This window comes from Schistocerca americana, chromosome 2 (genome assembly GCF_021461395.2).
Source record: "Schistocerca americana isolate TAMUIC-IGC-003095 chromosome 2, iqSchAmer2.1, whole genome shotgun sequence".
Lineage (NCBI taxonomy): Eukaryota > Metazoa > Arthropoda > Insecta > Orthoptera > Acrididae > Schistocerca > Schistocerca americana.
In genome coordinates, this window is record NC_060120.1 from 104,617,292 (window position 1) to 104,640,364 (window position 23,073).

Genomic DNA, 23,073 nt, shown 5'->3' on the forward strand with positions numbered 1-23,073 from the left:
TCTGATACACAAAATCTTCGACTGCTGCCCTGGCCAGCACATTCTACAGATCTCTCAACAATTGAAAACGTCTGGTCAATGGTGGCCGAGCAACTGGCTCGTCACAATAGGCCAGTCACTACTCTTGATGAACTGTGGTATCGTGTTGAAGCTGCATGGGCAGCTGTACCTGTACACGCCATCCGAGCTCTGTTTGACTCATTACCCAGGCGTATCAAGGCCGTTATTACGGCCAGAGGTGGTTGTCTTGGGTACTGTTTTCTCAGGATCTATGTACCCAAATTGCGTGAAAATGTAATCACATGTCAGTTCTAGTATAATATATTTGTCCAATGAGTACCCATTTATCATCTGCATTTCTTCTTGGTGTAGGAATTTTAATGATCAGTAGTGTATATTCTTGCTTGTCACAAATATTCTTTAATTGGTATTGAATTCTGAAAAATTCTTTTGTAAGTTCGGCTGTGAAAACGAAAGTCGAACTGTTACGGCTTAAAGTCAAGCACAGGTACGTCAGTCGGGAACGAAGGCGAGAAGGCGGCGAAGATGTCATCCACCTGCGCACTGACCGACCCCTCTCCAGGTCGACAACGCGACAGCGGCGGCCTCTGTTGTTGTTGTTGTGGTCTTCAGTGCTGAGACTGGTTTGATGCAGCTCTCCATGCTACTCTATCCTGTGCAAGCTTCTTCATCTCCCAGTACCTACTGCAACCTACATCCTTCTGAATCTGCTTAGTGTATTCATCTCTTGGTCTCCCTCTACGTTTTTACCCTCCACGCTGCCCTCCAAAACTAAATTTGTGATCCCTTGATGACTCAGAACATGTCCTACCAACCGATCCCTTCTTCTGGTCACGTTGTGCCACAAACTTCTCTTCTCCCCAATCCTATTCAATACTTCCTCATTAGTTATGTGATCTACCCATCTAATCTTCAGCATTCTTCTGTAGCATCACATTTCGAAAGCTTCTATTCTCTTCTTGTCCGAACTATTTATCGTCCATGTTTCACTTCCATACATGGCTACACTCCATACAAATACTTTCAGAAATGACTTCCTGACATTTAAATCTATACTAGACGTTAACAAATTTCACTTCTTCAGAAACGCTTTCCTCGCCATTGTCAGTCTACATTTTATATCCTCTCTACTTCGACCATCAACAGTTATTTTGCTCCCCAAATAGCAAAACTCCTTTACTACTTTAAGTGTCTCATTTCCTAATCTAATTCCCTCAGCATCACCCGATTTAATTCGACTACATTCCATTATCCTCGTTTTGCTTTTGTTGATGTTCATCATATACCCTCCTTTCAAGACACTGTCCATTCCATTCAACTGCTGTTCCAAGTCCTTTGCTGTCTCTGACAGAATTACAATGTCATCGGCGAACCTCAAAGTTTTTATTTCTTCTCCATGGATTTTAGTACCTACTCCGAATTTTTCTTTTGTTTCCTTTACCGCTTGCTCAATATACAGATTGAATAACATCTGGGAGAGGTTACAACCCTGTCTTACTCCCTTCCCAACCACTGCTTCCCTTTCATGTCCCTCGACCCTTATAACTGCCATCTGGTTTCCGTACAAATTGTAAATAGCCTTTCGCTCCCTGTATTTTCCCCTGCCACCTTTAGAATTTGAAACAGAGTATTCCAGTCAACATTGTCAAAAGCTTTCTCTAAGTCCACAAATCCTAGAAACGTAGGTTTGTCTTTCCTTAATCTTTCTTCTAAGATAAGTCGTAGGGTCAGTATTGCCTCACGTGTTCCAGTATTTCTACGGAATTCAAACTGATCTTCCCCGAGGTCGGCTTCTACTAGTTTTTCCATTCGTCTGTAAAGAATTCGTGTTACTGTTTTGCAGCTGTGGCTTATTAAACTGATTGTTCGGTAATTTTCACATCTGTGAACACCTGCTCTCTTTGGGATTGGAGTTATATTCTTCTTGAAGTCTGAGGGTAATTCGCCTGTTTCATACATCTTGTTCACCAAGTGGTAGAGTTTTGACAGAACTGGCTCTCTCAAGGCCGTCAGTAGTTCCAATGGAATGTTGTCTACTCCCGGGGCCTTGTTTCGACTCAGGTCTTTCAGTGCTCTGTCAAATTCTTCACGCAGTATCGTATCTGCCATTTCATCTTCATCTACATCCTCTTCCATTTCCATAATATTGTTCTCAAGTACATCGCCCTTGTATAGACCCTCTATATACTCCTCCCACCTTTCTGCTTTCCCTTCTTTGCTTAGAACTGGGTTTGCATCTGAGCTCTTGATGTTCATACAAGTGGTTCTCTTATCTCCAAAGGTCTCTTTAATTTTCCTGTAGGCAGTATCTCTCTTACCCTTACTGAGATAAGCCTCTACATCCTTACATTTGTCCTCTAGCCATCCCTGCTTGGCCATTTTGCACTTTCTGTCGATCTCATTTTTGAGACGTTTGTATTCCTTTTTGCCTGCTTCACTTGCTGCATTTTTGTATTTTCTCCTTTCATCAATTAAATTCAATATTTCTTCTGTTACCCAAAGATTTCTACTAGCCCTCGTCTGTTTACCTACTTGATCCTCTGCTGCCTTCACTACTTCATCCTTCAAAGCTACCCATTCTTCTTCTACTGTATTTCTTTCCCCTATTCCTGTCAATTGTTCCCTTATGCTGTCCCTGAAACTGTGTACAACCTCTGGTTCTTTCAGTTTATCCAGGTCCCATCTCCTTAAATTCCCACCTTTTTGCAGTTTCTTCAGTTTTAATCTACAGGTCATAACCAATAGATTGTGGTCAGAGTCCACATCTGCCCCTGGAAATGTCTTACAATTTAAAACCTGGTTCCTAAATCTCTGTCTTACCATTATATAATCTATCTGGTGCCTTTTAGTATACAACTTTCTTTCATGATTCTTAAACCAAGTGTTAGCTATGATTAAGTTGTGCTCTGTGCAAAATTCTACCAGGCGGCATCCACTTTCATTTCTTAGCCCCAATCCATATTCACCTACTACGTTTCCTTCTCTCCCTTTTCCTACACTCGAATTCCAGTCACCCATGACTATTAAATTTTCGTCTCCCTTCACTATCTGAATAATTTCTTTTATTTCACCATACGTTTCTTCAATTTCTTCGTCATCTGCAGATCTAGTTGGCATATAAACTTGTACTACTGTAGTAGGTGTGGGCTTCGTATCTATCTAGGCCACAATAATGCGTTCACTATGCTGTTTGTAGTAGCTTGCCCGCATTCCTATTTTCATATTCATTATTAAACCTACTCCTGCATTACGCCTATTTGATTTTGTGTTTATAACCCTGTAGTCACCTGACCAGAAGTCTTGTTCCTCCTGCCACCGAACTTCACTAATTCCGACTATATCTAACTTCAACCTATCCATTTCCCTTTTTAAATTTTCTAATCTACCTGCCCGATGAAGGGATCTGACATTCCACGCTCCGATCCGTAGAACGCGTTTTCTTTCTCCTGATAACGACATCCTCTTGAGTAGTCCCCGCCCGGAGATCCGAATGGGGGACTATTTTACCTCCGGAATATTTTACCCAAGAGGACGCCATCATCATTTAATCATACAGTAAAGCTGCATGCCCTCGGGAAAAATTACGGCCGTAGTTTCCCCTTGCTTTCAGCCGTTCGCAGTACCAGCACAGCAAGGCCGTTTTGGTTATTGTTACAAGGCCAGATCAGTCAATCATCCAGACTCTAACCCTTGTAACTACTGAAAAGGCTGCTGCCCCTCTTCAGGAACCACACGTTTGTCTGGCCTCTCAACAGATACCCCTCCGTTGTGGTTACTCTAAGGTACGGCTATCCGTATCGCTGAGGCACGCAAGATTCCCCACCAACGGCAAGGTCCATGGTTCATGGGGGGCGGCGGCCTCTATGCAAAGAGAAATTAAGCGCCGCGCTCGACTGACGAAGGCCCAGTTGATCAGCAGCATCAAGATTATACACTTTTATAGCAGCGCCTTAGCAATTGTAAATACTGAGGAAGCTTGTTTATTTCGTAGGTCACCCTTTGCTTGCGGCACTTCTGTGTTATTTTCATAGTTAAGTATTGCAATTGCTCATTTTGTAATAAAAACTCATTAATACGATTTGTTTGAATATTGTCTAGCGATCCGAGAAAGCAGGTTTCCTAGCCATTCCATATTTGACGAGTAGGTGGGATTCAACACGTACTACACAGCGAGTGAGCGACGTGACGAGACCGATTTCCTATTTCAGCCGAATGATCTTTTTATAATCATTTTAGTTTTTTGTCGGTCGAAGCGAGCACTATACGGTCAAACGAATAATTGTTATTAATCATATTAAATTATGTAGCTCTTGAACAGAATTAAACTCTATTCACATTGGAGTTGAAGTGTTTCAGTTGCCGAACTTTGATTGCTATTTACGCATTACAAACTCAGGCTACCGCACGACGTGCGTACTTTCTCGTTGTGTTGGTTTTTCTGTTACGCTGTTTGTAAGGAGGCTGTTTAGGTTTTTATGTTGCTAACGCCACGTAGCGCTCTGTATGAAAATCAATGACTGCTGTGTGCAGTCTGCAGCTGTTTGGCATTTTTGAGATATTCGCTATTGTAGTGTTTGGCAGTTGCATGTGAACAGCGCGTACCGTTGCGCGGTTGGAGGTGAGCCGCCAGCGGTGGTGGATGTGGGGGGAGAGATGGCGGAGTTTTGAGAGCGGATGATCTGGGCGTATGTCCATCAGATAGAGTAAATTTGTAAGACTGGATATCATGAACTGATATATATATATATATATATATATATATATATATATATATATATATATATTGAACATTATTAAGGTAAATACATTGTTTGTTCTCTATCAAAATCTTTCGTTTGCTAACTATGCCTATCAGTAGTTAGTGCCTTCCGTAGTTAGAATCTTTTATTTAGCTGCCAGTATTGGCGCTCGCTATATTTCCGTAGTTCGAGTAACGAATATTTTTGTGAGGTGAGTGATTCATGAAAGGTATAGGTTATTATTAGTCAGGGCCATTCTTTTGTAGGGATTATTGAAAGTCAGATTGCGTTGCAGTAAAAATATTGTGTGTCAGTTTATTGATGATCAGAATAAGTAAAGAGAGAAATGTCTCAGTACGTTCAGTTTTACTCAGTTGTCTCTGTATCAAATAACGTAGAAGTTTACCAGCACAGCAATTTATAACTTTACTAAGGGGACGTTTCATATTTTTAGCGGAATATTTTTTGTACAGGTAATCAGGTGCGCTTGTGTAGCTAGTCTTTCGGACACTTACTATTCAGTATTGCGTCAACGACTGTCAGAGAAAATGCATTCGTATGAGGAGAGTAACAGAAAATTTTGTAATCCAAAACCTCTAAAAATAGAGAACCAATGGGTCACAACACACTACGACAACTCGAAACAATTCTACGGATACATAACGTGCAACAATCGTAACAGCAGCAGTTGTAGTAGTCGTTGTAGTAGTTTCTTTAATCCACAGTTCACACAACAAAATGGGAGATGTCATGATACTATATATTAAAAAAAGCAAAAAATTCATATATACAATTATTTACAGACGGAGTTGGACAAGGAGACGGACTGTACCCAATTCTCTTTAACTTGGTTTTAGATCAAATAGTGAAAACTTAGAGGCACAAAGGGTATAAGCAAGTGCCGAGGAAAGAACAAATTTGAAGTGAAATGTTTAGCCTTTGCGGATGATATGGCATTGATAACTGAAAACCGACCAGGCGCAACAGTTGTGCTTGATCTGTTACACGAGGTTGCTGAAAAGACAGGGCTAAAAATATCCTATGAAAAATCCGAGTATATAGAACACAAACATAATACAGAAAAGTTTATGAAAAATTAAAAGAGTTGATAGATCCAAATACCTATGGGAGTGGATCCAAGCCAATGGACTGGATAACACAACAAATAAAGAAAGAATAAAAAAGTTAGAATTTGCATATAAATTAACACAAAACTATTACAATAAGAAATCAATATCCATACAAGCGAAGATTAAACATTATAATTCAGTTATTAGGACACAAGCAACGTATGGATCAGAGTGCCTAACATTGTATAAAAAAAGCGAATTGAGAGAACAAGGAAAAAAGAGAGAAAAATACTAAGAAAAATTCTAGGTCCTGAGAAAAACAAGGAAAATAGGTGGATTAAAAGGAGAAATGAAGACTTATAGAAAAATACAGAAAAGATCACAGATACAATGAGGAAGAGGCGGCTAAAGTTTTACGGACATTTAAAAAGAATGGAAGAAACCAGATTACAAGGAAAATTTTTAATTACGTTAGTAAGCTGAAAAAACTGTGGGATGGATAGAAGCAGTAAAGAAAGACGCCAACAAAATAGGTGTTACAGAAGGAATAATACGTGACAGGAATCACTTCAGGCTACTGATAGAAAACGCAAACTATGAAGAAGATGAGCCAAAACCTCGACCCAAGAGAGTGTGGACAGATGAGCCGAGACGAGCAATTGGCGAGAAAATGAAGAAGTACTGGGAATGACGGAAGAAAAAGAAACACCATAAGTCTTAAGTTGTATGCGGTCGATAGCTGGCCAAATTCATAAATAAAAAAAAAAATACACTCCTGGAAATGGAAAAAAGAACACATTGACACCGGTGTGTCAGACCCACCATACTTGCTCCGGACACTGCGAGAGGGCTGTACAAGCAATGATCACACGCACGGCACAGCGGACACACCAGGAACCGCGGTGTTGGCCGTCGAATGGCGCTAGCTGCGCAGCATTTGTGCACCGCCGCCGTCAGTGTCAGCCAGTTTGCCGTGTCATACGGAGCTCCATCGCAGTCTTTAACACTGGTAGCATGCCGCGACAGCGTGGACGTGAACCGTATGTGCAGTTGACGGACTTTGAGCGAGGGCGTATAGTGGGCTTGCGGGAGGCCGGGTGGACGTACCGCCGAATTGCTCAACACGTGGGGCGTGAGGTCTCCACAGTACATCGATGTTGTCGCCAGTGGTCGGCGGAAGTTGCACGTGCCCGTCGACCTGGGACCGGACCGCAGCGACGCACGGATGCACGCCAAGACCGTAGGATCCTACGCAGTGCCGTAGGGGACCGCACCGCCACTTCCCAGCAAATTAGGGACACTGTTGCTCCTGGGGTATCGGCGAGGACCATTCGCAACCGTCTCCATGAAGCTGGGCTACGGTCCCGCACACCGTTAGGCCGTCTTCCGCTCACGCCCCAACATCGTGCAGCCCGCCTCCAGTGGTGTCGCGACAGGCGTGAATGGAGGGACGAATGGAGACGTGTCGTCTTCAGCGATGAGAGTCGCTTCTGCCTTGGTGCCAATGATGGTCGTATGCGTGTTTGGCGCCGTGCAGGTGAGCGCCACAATCAGGACTGCATACGACCGAGGCACACAGGGCCAACACCCGGCATCATGGTGTGGGGAGCGATCTCCTACACTGGCTGTACACCACTGGTGATCGTCGAGGGGACACTGAATAGTGCACGGTACATCCAAACCGTCATCGAACCCATCGTTCTACCACGGCAAGGGAACTTGCTGTTCCAACAGGACAATGCACGTCCGCATGTATCCCGTGCCACCCAACGTGCTCTAGAAGGTGTAAGTCAACTACCCTGGCCAGCAAGATCTCCGGATCTGTCCCACATTGAGCATGTTTGGGACTGGATGAAGCGTCGTCTCACGCGGTCTGCACGTCCAGCACGAACGCTGGTCCAACTGAGGCGCCAGGTGGAAATGGCATGGCAAGCTGTTCCACAGGACTACATCCAGCATCTCTACGATCGTCTCCATGGGGGAATAGCAGCCTGCATTGCTGCGAAAGGTGGATATACACTGTACTAGTGCCGTCATTGTGCTTGCTCTGTTGCCTGTGTCTATGTGCCTGTGGTTCTGTCAGTGTGATCATGTGATGTATCTGACCCCAGGAATGTGTCAATAAAGTTTCCCCTTCCTGGGACAATGAATTCACGGTGTTCTTATTTCAATTTCCAGGAGTGTATTTAAAGACTCGCAGATTAAAGTGTTTCTAGGTTAGGACAGGTATTCGTCCTTCGCCTTAGAGAAGAAATAATCTTGGCATTTATCTGAAGTAGTATCGAAACGTAAATCATTATGGCCAAATGGAAATTAGAGCCTCTGTCCTCCCCAATATAAGGCGAATCTGTTCAGAACATCGCAATCGCATTTTGTTCATATCTAGAGTGCAATACTATTTTGTTGATACAGTCTTGCAAAGAAATTACGTAATGACGTGAAAAGCTAGTTACATACTATTCGTTCATTTCCCAGTACCGATCACTGCACACATTATTCACACTTAATTTCGTAACGTTAAAACCTAGTATTATGCTGTTCTTAGTTTCTTATTACAAAACATCGAACACACTACGCACCCTATATACGTACAGTATCAGCTGACTGGTATCCATTTCGTGTATTGGAACTTAACGTTTGCTTGCCTGAAAGACCGAGCACCATTCCTCCATAATGAGTTCTTAGAAAGAAGATAAAATATTAGTATTGTCCAGTCCTGAGTTTATACTTACTTTATAACTACCTTTTTAAACAGCTTTGTTTCAGTAAACCTCACTGAAGATTCATTTGCTTTCTCTGCCAAAAAAACTCTGTGATGGACAATTGTTGTGAAATGACAGAAGTTTTTTATTATTTACCTACAGTTTTAACCAAACTCCTATTGTGTGTTGTCTGGGTAATCCTTCCCTGCTCAGAATATTTTTCATAACACTTACTTTATAACTACCTTTTTAAACAGCTTTGTTTCAGTAAACCTCACTGAAGATTCATTTGCTTTCTCTGTCAAGTGTTCTTTTGTGTCTTTCGGGCACTATAATGCTGTTTGCAGCAGAAAAAGAGAACTACTCTGCATTATATACTATTTTGTCGTTAAACGACTTTTTTGAGCATGTGGTAGAAAATTAAAAACTCTGCCTCAGTATGAACATTTTTCATGGAAATGAGATGAATAAGAGTCAGAGTCTGAGAGGACTTTATAATACTTGCCGTTATTCTGTTGTGTTTGTGAGACATTGCTACGTTGAGGATTCATTTGGAAATGTGTTTTTATAGCTCAGTTTGAGTAACACTGATAAACAGAGAATTTCGCTTTTACTTTGGTTTCCCTGTACGCTTCATCCATTACATTCCAACATTGCTTTGGTAGTTCCCTTTAAAAGTTTTAAATTTCGACTTCTCGCAAGTTTTTTGCTGGCTTGCCGTTTAGGAATTTGATCTGTACCTAGTTAGTTAGTTACATAGTTGGTTGCATGTTCCGTTAATCAATCCCACTGCACCGTAGCCGTTATGATGTGGAACGTATCAAGTGCACAAGAAATGCACATATGAAACAAATTTTTTTAAATATATATATTACAATACAGAGTTAAAGATTAATATTTCTATTATTTACCCCATTCCCTTAAATGGCACAAACTGCATATACTGTATTTATAGATTTATTTATTTCTATTCAAGAATTCATCTATGGTATAGAAGGTGTTGTCAAGGAGATATGATTTCAATTTATTTTTGAAGCTATTACTGCTGTCTTTCAGACACCTTATTTCATCTGGTAATTTGTCGAAAATTTTTATAGCAGCATATTTTACCCCTTTCTGTTCCAAACAAAGGTTGAGCAAAGGGTAGTGTAAGTCTTTCTTTTTTCTGGTATAATAGTCATGAATGTCACTGTTGTTTTTAAACTGGTCCATGTTGTTGAGAACAAATTTCATTAGTGAGTAGTTATATTGTGAGGCTGTTGTAAGAATTCCCAATCTTTTAAAAAGATGCCTACACGATGTGTGACTATGAACCCAACACGTTATTCTAACCACTTTCTTTTGAACAGTGAATACTTTTTGTCTAAATGATGAGTTAGCCCAAAATATTTTTCCATATGACATCAGAGAGTGAAAGTATGCGAAGTATGTTAGCTTACTAACTTCTATATCCTCAAAACTGGAAATTATTCTGATCGCAAAACTTGCTGAACCTAGTCGCTTTAGGAGATCCAAAATATGAATTTTCCAGTTAAGATTCTCATCTGTATGTACTCCCAAAAACTTAGTATTCTCTATCCTGTCTACTGACTTCTGTTGATGTATTATAATTATTGAAGGAACTGTACTTTTTCCAGCAGAAAACTGGATGTACTGTGTCTTTTTAAAGTTTAGAGCAAGCCCATTTGCAGAAAACCAGTTAAAGACTTTTCCAAAGACCTTATTTGTATCATTTGCAATTGGACTTTCTTCTACTGGATTAATAATGATGCTTGTATCATCAGCAAACAGTGTCAGTTCGGCTTCCTCTTTCAGATAGGGAGATCTTTCACATATATCAAGAACAGAAGGGGACCCATGATTGAAACCTGTAGAACACCTAAAGTAATTTCACCCCAGGTAGATGAAGTGGCAAACTTATTTAAATCACTTGACCCATATAAGAAAACTTTTTGCTTCCTGTCCTGTAGTGCATGACTTAAACCTCTCATATGCTATTCCATTTATACCACAGAATTGTAATTTCTGTAACATAATATCATGGTTCACACAATCAAATGCTCTGGACAAGTCACAGAAAATTCCTATTGGTGACATTTTACTATTTAAAGACTCTATTATGTGGACAGTGAAATTGTATATTGCTGTCTCAGTTTTATTATTTATTATCCCATATATTATTATCACATACATTACCTGCGATTTTAGTCTGCTTTTTGCGATGTATGTTTCCTTTCAGAAAATTAATCGTTGTTAAACTAAAATTTTTGTTCAGTCTCCTTTGAAATTATCAGAACATTGACAGACATCAGCTATACGACAGTCAATCGCTTGTTGCGCTCGTTTTACTCCCTCAGTTAAAGACAGACATCCAGAGATGAACTCGTGATTTTGTCTGTGAGAATGAAGAATGACAACTCGTGATTTACTTGTTACATTCCCATGTTTGTTACTCAGTGGAATTAAACTTTTACTCGGTTCGACATATCTGGAGCGAAAGCAGATGTACTTCTGTTCTGCTTAGGCGGACAATATGCGAAATTAAAAAGGATTCGTTTTCCGAAGTAGTGGGCTTCTAATATCCATCTCGTCACCCTCATTCAAATTATCTAACCCTTTCTCTACTAACTTTAGTATTTGTGACGGTAAGTGCTGTAAACAAGGTTATGGATGACTCATTCGTGTCAGACCCTATCTTGTGAGGCATTTCTAAGGACTTCGATCTAGATGGAAAGTTAAACTGTATTCATGGTTTATTTTCTGCATTGCATTGATACGTCCTTGGCAGGGAATATCCTTTACTGTTCTACATCTACATGGATACTCTGCAAATCATATTTAAGTGCCTGGCAGAGGGTTCATCGAACTAACTTCACAATTCTCTATTATTCCAATCGGGTGCACCGAGTCGAAAGAACGAACACCTATATCGACATGATGCTGTGTCCATTAATTTTTTTGTTTGTTTTTTGTTTCTCTAAACATATAATATCAGTTCTGACATTGTGGAGAATGTATGGCAGTGTCTTACGTAAGTAGCCTGTCAATAAAATTATATTTTTTTATTATGTTGAAATATTATTGGGATTTCAGCCGACGAATTAATTCGAATTTTCCTTAATATGGCTTTCAGCCGAAATTGGTAAGTGCTTGCCTTTTAAAGAATTTCCTTGTTGATCTGAAATATTATTCGGGCCTTTAGTTAAGAAGATATTTTAATTTTACTTAAGTAAGGCCTTCAGCCGTTTCTCTAAATCCTTGTCTTTTACAAGGAATTCTTTAAACCTTATTATTGAGAAGTTACTTCGACCCTCAGTCGTGAATTGATCCTTGTTGTTTTAAAGAGAAAACTGAGCATTGTGTCTTCGAGGAATAAAGTTCTGTATTCTTGTGTAACAAACAGTAACTGATCTCGGTCCCTTTCCACAACCTGATCCGCTCTGTCCTGCGAAAACAGATTGCAGCTGCCTCAGGTCTTGCTGGTGCTCAAGTCTCAAGAACATTGTTTTCGGCGATAATGTGACGTAGGGTACATCAGCACCACAAGATCGTCAAAGTATTCGAAAATTAACCCTTTATTGTAACAGTTAGTGGTCATGTAGGGTCTTTTAAGAAATATCCGTTGCGAAGGGTGTTTATTCCTCTTAGGCACCATGCAGTTTGAAATTATTTGTCAACTTGTGAACCGCCTCAGCAAGCCAGTTATGAGAAGGTATTCTGTCTGATGGAAGAAACTGCTGGTATCAACTGTTGGTTAGAGCTTTAGACCTATGAACTAAGCCTCACCAGAAGCTGTAAATCTGTTATACAAGTCAGCACCTTGAGTTACATGAACGAAAACATTTTCACAGAATGATTAAACACAAAGTACAACGGAGTAAGGACCTTGAAAGCCGACAGACCGTTTAAGAATCCACTAACGAAGGAGGTGACTTATCGTACTCACGACTCCGTGCTTAGATTACAGTAGACAACAAATGCGTAAGAGACTGCCAGTTTGAGAGTAGCAAAATAACTCACATTTTGCATTTGTCATACAGGGAAACTACGAAACGCTGTGTCGCGCTATCGTGAGATCCTGCCCGGTGTCCTTAGAAACGCAAATCCTGCGTTGACCTCGAAGACCCTCACAACGTACTAAGTCTTCAGCGACAGCATGCGGCAAGGACGTTCGCTATTATCATGCCAAGGAAGAGGTGCCCAGCCAAGTAAAGGCCGGGGGTCACATTTCGGATGAGCGAGTGCCAGCCTTCCAAGTGACTGATGCCTGCTGCGACAACCTCGTACAAAATGAGGCACACTCGATTTCACGAACCTGCGAAGATGCGCTGTCCATATAAGGCTTTAGAAGAAAGAGCTCGATTATAAGTTTTTTGGACTCGAAGAAACCAAACGAAAAGGGTGAAGTGGTTTGTATTCCTCCTTATATTCTAGTGCGAAACATTACAAGGGACTGTTCTTTGCAGTAATAACTGTTGGGAGTGCCAGTTAAGCAGGCTTAAAGAAATATGGAAGCATACGAGGACAGCTGACAATTTCGTGACCTGCCACAGACTCGGCGTTGATGTTAATGAAGAATTGTTTTTCGTTGATACTTGTTACCAAATGACGTGAATCAGTATTGGCTACCTTGATCTACGAATCAGTATCGTTTACATTCCAGACTGAAAGGTCCCGAGTTCGAGTCTCGCTCCGGCACACAGTTTTAATCTGCCAGGAAGTTTCATATCAGCGCACACTCCGCTGCAGAGTGAAAATCTCTTTCTGAAAACATCCCCCAGGCTGTGGCTAAGCCATGTCTCCGCAATATCCTTTCTTTCAGGAGTGCTAGTTTTGCAAGGTTCGCAGGAGAGCTTCTGTAAAGTTTGGAAGGTAGGAGACGAGATACTGGCAGAACTGATGCTGTGAGACCGGGCGTGAGTCGTGCTTCGGTAGCTCAGGTGATAGAGCGCTTGCCCGCGAAAGGCAAAGGTCCCGAGTTCGAGTCTCGGTCGGGCACACAGTTTTAATCTGCCAGGAAGTTTCATATCAGCGCACACTCCGCTGCAGAGTGAAAATCTCATTCTGGAGACAATTACTGTTATCAATCAATTAATCATCCGCTCACACACACAATACTTCGTCAGGCAATTATAGTGTCACAGCTTTGGGGTCGCTGAGGCTGGCCGCAGTCTCAAACTGAGAACAGTCGACACGAAGTGTCCCGACTGGTGTCGACTTCTGAAGATCAGTATTTTTGGGCTGGTGTTAACTTTTCGTAGCCTCACTGCAGCTAGTCTTTTGGGGCTCATAACATAGTAATTTATGTAGGTTACCAATAAATAATAAGATTGGTACATTTGCTGCTCAAGGTGCTGGCCCACAATTTCAGTACAGGCACTTCGTCAAGAAAGGTTGACCACCATTAATCGACAGTATCAAGTACCGTTTATGGCCCTTCTGAAGCTTTGTATACAACATGTGGATCTGATAATTTTGCTTTTAATTAATTAATGTCTCCATTTTTCTACGTTATCTACAAGTGCACCATTTATTTTCCTTCGATCGTAAAAGGTTGAGTTATCGGCCTAAAAATATCTTCTTATTTCTCTCCAGGCTAACACCGGACTTGAAAACAGTTCCTTGCCAAAGCCAAAGAAGGTATCGTTTATAAAGATACGTAATTCAAAGGTATATGTAACGTAGATTGCGAATCATCATTTACAAAATCGATTTACATTTGGAATTTTTATACAATTATTGCAGGTGGCCCTAGAAAAGAAAAGGTGAAATTGATATCACGATAGAAAAGAGGAATTTTACGCGTCTCTCGTAGTGCATGGTGCATCTCAAATGTGTCCAAAGAACACAGAAAATGTTGTGGGGAAGGCTAACCAAAGACTGCGTTTTATTGGCAGGACACTTAGAAAACGTAAAAAAAAAGGTTCAAGTGGCTCTGAGCACTATGGGACTGAACAGCTGAGGTCATCAGTCCCCTAGAACTTAGAACTACTTAATCCTAACTAACCTAAGGACATCACACACATCCATGCCCGAGGCAGGATTCAAACCTGCGACCGTAGCGGTCTCGCAGTTCCAGACTGAAGCGCCTAGAACCGCACGGCCACATCGGCCGGCATAGAAAATGTAACAGACCTACTGAGGAGACTGCCTACACTACGCTTGTCCGTCCTATTTTAGAATACTGCTGCGCGATGTGGGATCCTTACCAGATAGGACTGACGGAGTACATCGAAAAAGTTCAAAGAAAGGCAGCACGTTTTGTATTATCGCGAAATATGGGAGAGTGTGTCGCAGAAATGATACAGGATTTGGGCTGGACATCATTAAAAGAAAGTCATTTTTCGTTGCGACGAAATCTTCTCACCAAATTCCAATCACCAACTTTCTCCTCCGAATGCGAAAATATTTTGTTGACACCGACCTACATAGGGAGGAACGATCACCAAGATTAAATAAGGTAAATCAGAGCTCGTACGGAAAGATACAGGTGTTCACTCTTTCCGCGCGCTATACGAGATTGGAATAATAGAGAATAGCGAAGGTGGTCCGATGAACCCTCTGCCAGGCACTTAAATGTGATTTGCAAAGCATCCTTGTAGACGTAGATGTAGATGAACACATTTCCCAGTGCAGAGGATGAGTAGAGTGTTACCTCCTATATGGCCACTGAGTAGTTTAACCGAATGCGTATATGTTTAATTCGAGACCATATCACAGGATGTTTCAAGAACTTTTCCCAAAACTCTACATGATATAGGGCTGATCAAAAGTAGACGGAAACTTACACTGATGAGACAAAACTTTGTGATCACCACTTTATGACGGCTTAATAGAGTGTTGGTCCATGTTTCGAACGCAATTCAGCGGCGATTCTGCTTGGCATGGATCCCACAGGTCCACAATATGTTTCCGGAGGTGTGTGACAGCGGATGACTACGCACACGTCACGAAATTACCGCTGGCTCCCGATAGCATGCGAAGTGTCCCCCATCGGTTTACGAGCAGGCGAATTAAGTGGCCAAGACATGGGTTCACTATCATTCTCCTCAAACCACTGTTGCTTGATTCTGGCCTTATGACACGAACAGCTGTCCTGCTGAAAGATGCCACCCCTGTCACGAAAGAAATCAAGCATAAAGCGAGGCGGGCTGCTCGTAATAATTTTCACGTAGTCTACAGCTGCAATGGTGACTTCTGTTGTTACCACAACTTCCCATGAAAACCCAGGTGGATGTTCCAATAGCATAATACACTTCCCAGTCACGTAACAACCTATTACAAGCCTGAATGAATACCTTTTGCAGCGGGGACCGCTGCGAGACATGCAGGGAGATGGTCAATGAGGTTCGGCAAGGTACCGAAGCCGAGCTGTTCTAGGCGCTTCAGTCTGGAACCGCGCGACCGCTACGGTCGCAGGTTCGAATCCTGCCTCTGGCATGGATGTGTGTCATGTCCTTAGGTTAGTTATTTTTACATAGTTCTAAGTTCTAGGGGACTGATGACCTCAGATGTTAAGTCCCATAGTGCTCAGAGTCATTTGAACCATTTTTTGAGGTACCGAAACGGATGTGGAGCCATATCGGTGTGCTAGTTATCTCGGCTGAAGATCCACGCCGTGAACAACCCGATCGGGGCAGTCCCACAGATTTTCGACTGGGTTCAAATCCGGGGAGTTCGGTGCCAGAATCATCCTGGTGCCCTTCGAAACATTCACGTACACTACAAGCTGTGTGACTCATTGCATTGTCCTACTGGTAGATGCCATCGTGTCGACGAAAAACAGACATCGTGTATGGGTGGACAAGGTCTGCATTAATGGCTGCATACTTTTGTTGATTAACTTTGCCTTCCAGAATGTCGAAATCACCGATGACGATGATAATGTTTGGTTTGTGGGGCGCTTAAAAGTGCGGTTATCAGCACCCGTACAAATTCCCGAGCTTTACACAGTCCCATCTCACAGTTTTCACGAATGATGATGAAATGATGAGGACGCACAAACAGCCGGTGCCCGGGCGGAGAAAATCCCCAACCAGACCGGGAATCGAACCCGGGACCCAGGGATCCAGAGGTAGCAACTTTAGTCACTAGACCACGAGCTGCGGATGAAATCAACGAGGGAATGCCCTCTGGGTTGGACCCTTCCGACGATTGTTAGTGTCTGTTTGCTTTTAGACGTTTCACCCAGGCGTTTGACCCAAAAGCCAGTTATCCTGCTCTTTTGGACGTCAGATAAATCACTCCGTTTCCGCATGACTAGAGCCACTGCACTGTCTTCCGTGTCACGCAGGCACGATTTATGTACCATCCAGTGCTAGTGCTGCCACCACCCATGTGTGAGTGGTTATCGCACGTTGGCGGCTAACACGGGCGGTGGGCACATTGACGTCACTGAACCGTCTATTACTCTGAACAGCCTGCGTCTGTGGAATGGTGTATGTTTGGATCAGTCGTTCACCAGATGACACCATACTCCGACACCATTATCGACTTGAAACGTGGTCTATCCAATCACGCGACACTTTCCATTATTCACGATATAATCTCCATGATCCCGCGCTCACAGTAATCGTAAATGACGTTGTCATTGAGTCAATTTGGGAACACACGGGACTTATCTTCCGCGGTGCCCCATTTTGAACAATGTGCGCTGATCGGTGTGCTCTGAAGCCATTCTGCCTGCACCAGTACGGTACTCTGTCGTCAGATTTGCCACAGATCGCCCCCTACCCTGCTCTACAGAGCAGGTAAGTCTCCAACCAACTGTGAATACGGTGAGTGATGAGAATAACGAATTGGTGCCTAACTCTACATCTTTTTCCGCCTTTCGCTTGCAGTACTTCCAACATAATTAGTTGAACTCTGTGGAAACACGGTGCGAAATGTGGTTTCGAACCACCATCTAAGATTAATGACCTTTTAAGGATCTGTAAAGGGTGATCTTGGTTTGCATAAGAGGGGTGTATACAGTATTCTCTGCAACTGTGGTATGTCTTTCATAGGTCAGACCGTCAGGAACGTAGTGGATTGGTGTTCAGTGCATATGCGCCACACAAGATTTCAAAAATCGAACAAATCTACGATTGGAGAACACTTCTTTGGTACTGGTCATTCTGATGGAATATACCAACACAGAGATTTTGGTGTACACTTCCAGTTACTGAAGTTGCAGTTTGAGGCTGCTGTTGAGGTTAAAACGTGCAAGTGGCGTTGTAAGTAGTGGGGGAGATTTTTGCTTAAACTCAGCTTGGAATCCTGCTCTATCCATCATCAAAGAACTGAGGGACAGAGCGCTACTTCCACAAATGGTTCAAATGGCTCTGAGCACTATGGGACTTAACATCTGAGGTCATCAGTCCCCTAGAACTTAGAAGTAGGTAAACCTAACTAACCTAAGGACATCACACACATCCATGCCCGAGGCAGGATTCGAACCTGCGACCGTAGCGGTCACGCGGTTCCAGACTGAAGCGCCTAGAACAGCACGGCCACATCGTCGGCGCTACTTCCTCACTCTTAGTTAATTAATATGTCACGGTCAACATGGTTGTATGGTGATACTAGTTGTTTAAAGTTTGTGTCGCCTTTCCGCTTATGGTCTTTTGGTTCCTGGTTGGTATAGTTCATTCAACCAAGCTTGAAGTTGTAATGCATGGTAATTTCTCGTTTCGTTTGTTTCTTGAGAAGGATGGAGTGTTACCCTGTCGAAATATCATTGAGTACCGAAAAAGTTAGTGTGCAGCATTACCATAAGTTATTAGAATATATTTTATTTTATTGATTTGTGCGTGTGTGTGTGTGTGTGTGTGTGTGTGTGTGTGTGTGTGTGTGTGAGAGAGAGAGAGAGAGAGAGAGAGAGTTCCTAACATGACACGTAATCAGGACCATAGGTTACTGAAACTGAAAAAATCTAATGTTGTATGGCAAGCCTTACGTCATTCTACACATTTTGTGTGGTGCATAGATAAACCTTCTTTTCAGAACGAAGCAAATGTGATGTTTCATATACTTCATTCAGGTACTGAAGAAAGTAGTGAAAACTACGTTTCATCATGGTTGGTTTGTTTATAATACATTAGTTCATTAGAGTAAATTTTTGTGTTCTTTATTCTCCTTTATTTGTTTTTTAAATATATATCCAGTGTCAGTAATCATGATCGCTATGATGAGAAATACAGTTTTAAGATTATTTTATTTTCAAGTCATTGCACCTTTTTCTATAGTTAATTAGTTGTTAACTTGTAACGAAGCGAATTCATCATTTCGTTCCTTGACACGGTTTTATACTCTTATTTCATTTTAATGTTGGTGGGAATGTTTGCAACACATTACCATTTTCTGGTCGATTCTAATTTGTGCCCATCATGAGATGGTAATACGTTAAATTTCGTGCAGCCAGTGATATGCATTGTAAGATCAGAACGTACATGTGGAACTACAAATGCATGATACAGATAAATACCTCAAGAAAAGTTTGGAATGTCCTAGAGTTTATTACGACCGTAAGGTAACAGAATAAATGGTCAGATTCGCACCTTACATGTGAGCTTTCTACATCACAACGAGAAGGTGAAGACACCTAACGTAATTCTGCGGTTATGAGGACATTTGAAAACAGTATGTAATGCAAAAGGGATGACAGTCAACTGATGGTAATTAACACACTGTTCCTATACAACGACTGTCTTTGAGTGGAAGGTGGAACAGGCAACGTGAGTCGCTTTTAGTTTTGAAAATCCAGTTGTACAACGGCATAGCAAAGGTGTGCTGCCGGGGTTATGACGGAAACCACTTAAAGGGGTGGCAGGAGGAAGGTCAGCGACCCCGGCCAGGTGATTCAGGCTGTAGGACCGCGTGTAGCGGCACATCTGCACAAGGGACAGAGGAAAAGCTTTAGAAAGCTGCGTTTCGAAACTCCTACAGGATAAGAACAAGAGCCAGTGATGCATTTCGTCCAGCAAGTGCAATACATGGAAAGGTCAATGTACTTGAGGCGTCTAGAACGGGCACAAAACGTCCGATTGGCGGTAACGCACTAGGAAGGACAAAAATACTGAAATTTCGACACAGTTTAATAGAAGGGACATTGCGATAGGTAGAGAGAGTTTCTACAAAATAGGAGGAACGCTTCTATTGGTCGAAAAAAGCTGTGACGTGAAGAAAGAATCCAAGCGGAGGGAGGCAGTTCTGCCATAAATAGGACAAGAGAGAAATTTTCGGGTACTCTTCTCTGAACTGGCGTCAAGTGCGGAATGGAGCACTTAACGCTCCCTATGACGCAGAGAAGAAATTTGTGTGGACACTGCATTCACAGCAGCTGCACTTCAGCTAGAAATTAGCTGTAGCAACGTTTAGCTCCAGCTGTGGAGAAACAAACAAGCCAAATTAGTAAAGCGTTCTTGCGAGAATTGAGAGGGCGCTATAATGTGCACGCTGTTCCAACCATGCGCTTGTATATCGCCACATAATAAGACTGGGGCTGAGTACATGTTTTCTCGCATATCGAGAAACATAGGGAAAGTTTCTGCTGGAAAGTTCAGCAAAGGCCAGATTAGTTTTGTAGGAATTTCAGTGGGAGAGAGTGGCCTTGCAGCTGGCAGCATGTCGCAGTTTAAAGTAAATACCGCGTGCAGAGGCGTAAACTTTGTTGGTTCACGAGCTTGCATCCACTGTAAACTCTAGTAGCCTTGGGTAATCTTGCACTCAAATTTGTCACTTAATTAACCATCCACTGTAGACTTCATTGTCATCCTAAATAGTACCGGACTTTGAACCGGAATCGGACGATTTTCGTGGTACTGACCAACACCGTAACGTATGTGTAAAGAAACTTCCAATTAAACTTTCATAATATTGTGTTTACGATTAATGTTCTGTGAGAGTGTTAATATTTAACATTTTTGTGTATAAAATTATTTCACTTTTTGATGTTGGCAAGATGCATTGTCCATTGCGCGGTTTTATTGTCAAGTTGAAAACTGTGTAAAAGCGTGTAATTTTGAGAGAAAAATTGCGACATTAGACTTGTCATTTCACCTTAGACAGTTGTTCTCAATTCTAGAATAAGCACTGCACCTTACACAACGACTTCTTATAGTACACCCAGTGAGCTTATACAATACCTCATTAACAAAACAAACATAATACCTTCTGAAAACGAGAAAAATTTTGGTTATTTACAAAACGTCAGTACGAAACAAACCAGTTTCTCTCCTAAGTATATATCTTGAAAATAAAAACAGTGAAAATCTTTATCTCATAATGATGATTATCAGTCTTTAGCAGTGAGTATGTCCTCCCTCCATATGGATGAGTTCTTCCACTGTGCAAGGCATGCTCTGTATGAGATCACCGAGTTTATCTTGGGGTATGATGTTCCACACCTCAATGGCAGCTTCGGTGAGCACCTGAAGATTGTCAAGTGGATTCGGAAGCTGTGCATCGGCCAACTTCAACAGGTCCCATGCAAGCTCAATTGCAGTCATGTATGGGAATTGTGCTGGCTAGTGCATTCGGTTGATAATGTATCTCTGAAGATGCCTAGAGGCTGCTAGAGTACAGTGCGATCTAGCATTGTCATCGACTAGGATGCAGTTGTCACCGAATTTGCATCTGCAGAGCCTTACAATCGTTTGTAGGACCTCTAGAAGCTATCGGGGACCGGTCGAATGCCGTAGATGGAAATCAGAGGGGTCCACCGTCCCATCACTATTGCCGCCAACTATTACTCTTCCACCCGCAAAAGGATGGACTCCCTGAACGTATCGGCGTTCTCTGCGTCGTCTAGTGCTTCGCCAAACGCCGATACGTCTAGTGTTCGGTCTCAAACCAGTCCTGGTTTCGTCAGCAAACATGTCATTACTCCATTCTAAAATGGTTCAGCGCTGATGTACAAAAACCCAAGCCCTTCGACTGCGTCGGTTCCGTTGGTTCAGTGCAAAATTTCTTATTTGTCTTCTGGATTGAAGATCACCTTGATGCACTGGTTAATCTGAGATACGAATCCCTGTTGCGCAGGAGAAGTCATTTCCTATTTTTCCTGGCAGTTGATGTTGGGCGCCTGCATGCTGACAACTGGAGGTAACGATGCTGCATTCATGTTGTCACATGAGCGCGACCACTGCGAGGTCTATCGTTCATATTTATCGTCTCTCTGTACTTTCTCCACATCTTAGACACGCCACTTTGAGTGGCATGTAACCGATCGGTAACATCTTTCTCTTTATGACTTGTTGAAAGTAATGCCACAATCCTGACTCTGTCAAAGTGCTGTCTGCCTCTACTTGGCGTGTTACTGCACTGCTGAACACAAACTGAATGAAGTTGTTGTCGAAACTGTGCTGCTGGCGGTGTGCCGCAGCGGCAGCGGTAAGTTTATATGACTGGGATACACGACTGGGAAACGGCCACAAACCATGTTAGTAATGAACACCATCCAGTATAGTGGCTACAACTAGATAATTCACGAAGTGCCTAGGTAAATGACACCTCTAGTATAGAAGATACATTTTAAGATAGTATTCCAAGCTTTTGTTGAGAAGTGTAATTGAAAAGATCAGTGGTTTATTTTGATGTCTGATGCGCTTCGGAATGGACCATGTCTGAAACTACACTACTGGCCATTAAAATTGCTACACCCTGAACATGACGTGCTACAGACGCGAAATTTCACCGACAGGAAGAAGATACTGTGAATTGCAAATGATTAGCTTTTCAGAACATTCACATAAGGTTGGCGCCGGTGGCGACACCTACAACATGCTGACATGAGGAAAATTTCCAACCGATTTCTCATACACAAACAGCAGTTGACCGGCGTTGCCTGGTGAAACGTTGTTGTGATGCCTCGTGTAAGATGGAGAAATGAGTACCATTACGTTTCCGACTTTGATAAAGGTCGGATTGTGGCCTATCGCGATTGCGGTTTGTCGTATCGCGACATTGCTGCTCGCGTTGGTCGAGATCCAATGACTGTTAGCAGATAATGGAATCGGTGGGTTCAGGAGGGTAATACGGAACGCCGTGCTGGATCCCAACGGCCTCGTATCACTGGCAGTCGAGATGACAGGCGTCTTATCCGCATGGCTGTAACGGATCGTGCAGCCACGTCTCGATTCCTGAGTCAACAGATGGGGACGTTTGCGAGACAACAACCATCTGCACGATCAGTTCGACGACGTTTGCAGCAGCATGGAATATCAGCTGGGAGACTATGACTGAGGTTACCCTTGACGCTGCATCACAAACAGGAGCGCCTGCGATGGTGCACTCAAAGACGAACCTGGGTGCACGAATGGCAAAACGTCATTTTTTCGGATGAATCCAGGTTCTGTTTATAGCATCATGATGGTAGCATCTGTGTTTGGCGACATCGCGGTGAACGCACATTGGAAGCGTGTATTCGTCATCGTCATACTGGCATATCACCCGGCGTGATGGTATGGGGTGCCATAGGTTACACGTCTCGGTCACCTCTTGTTCGCAGTGACGGCACTTTGAACAGTGGACGTTACATTTTAGATGTGTTACGAGCCGTAG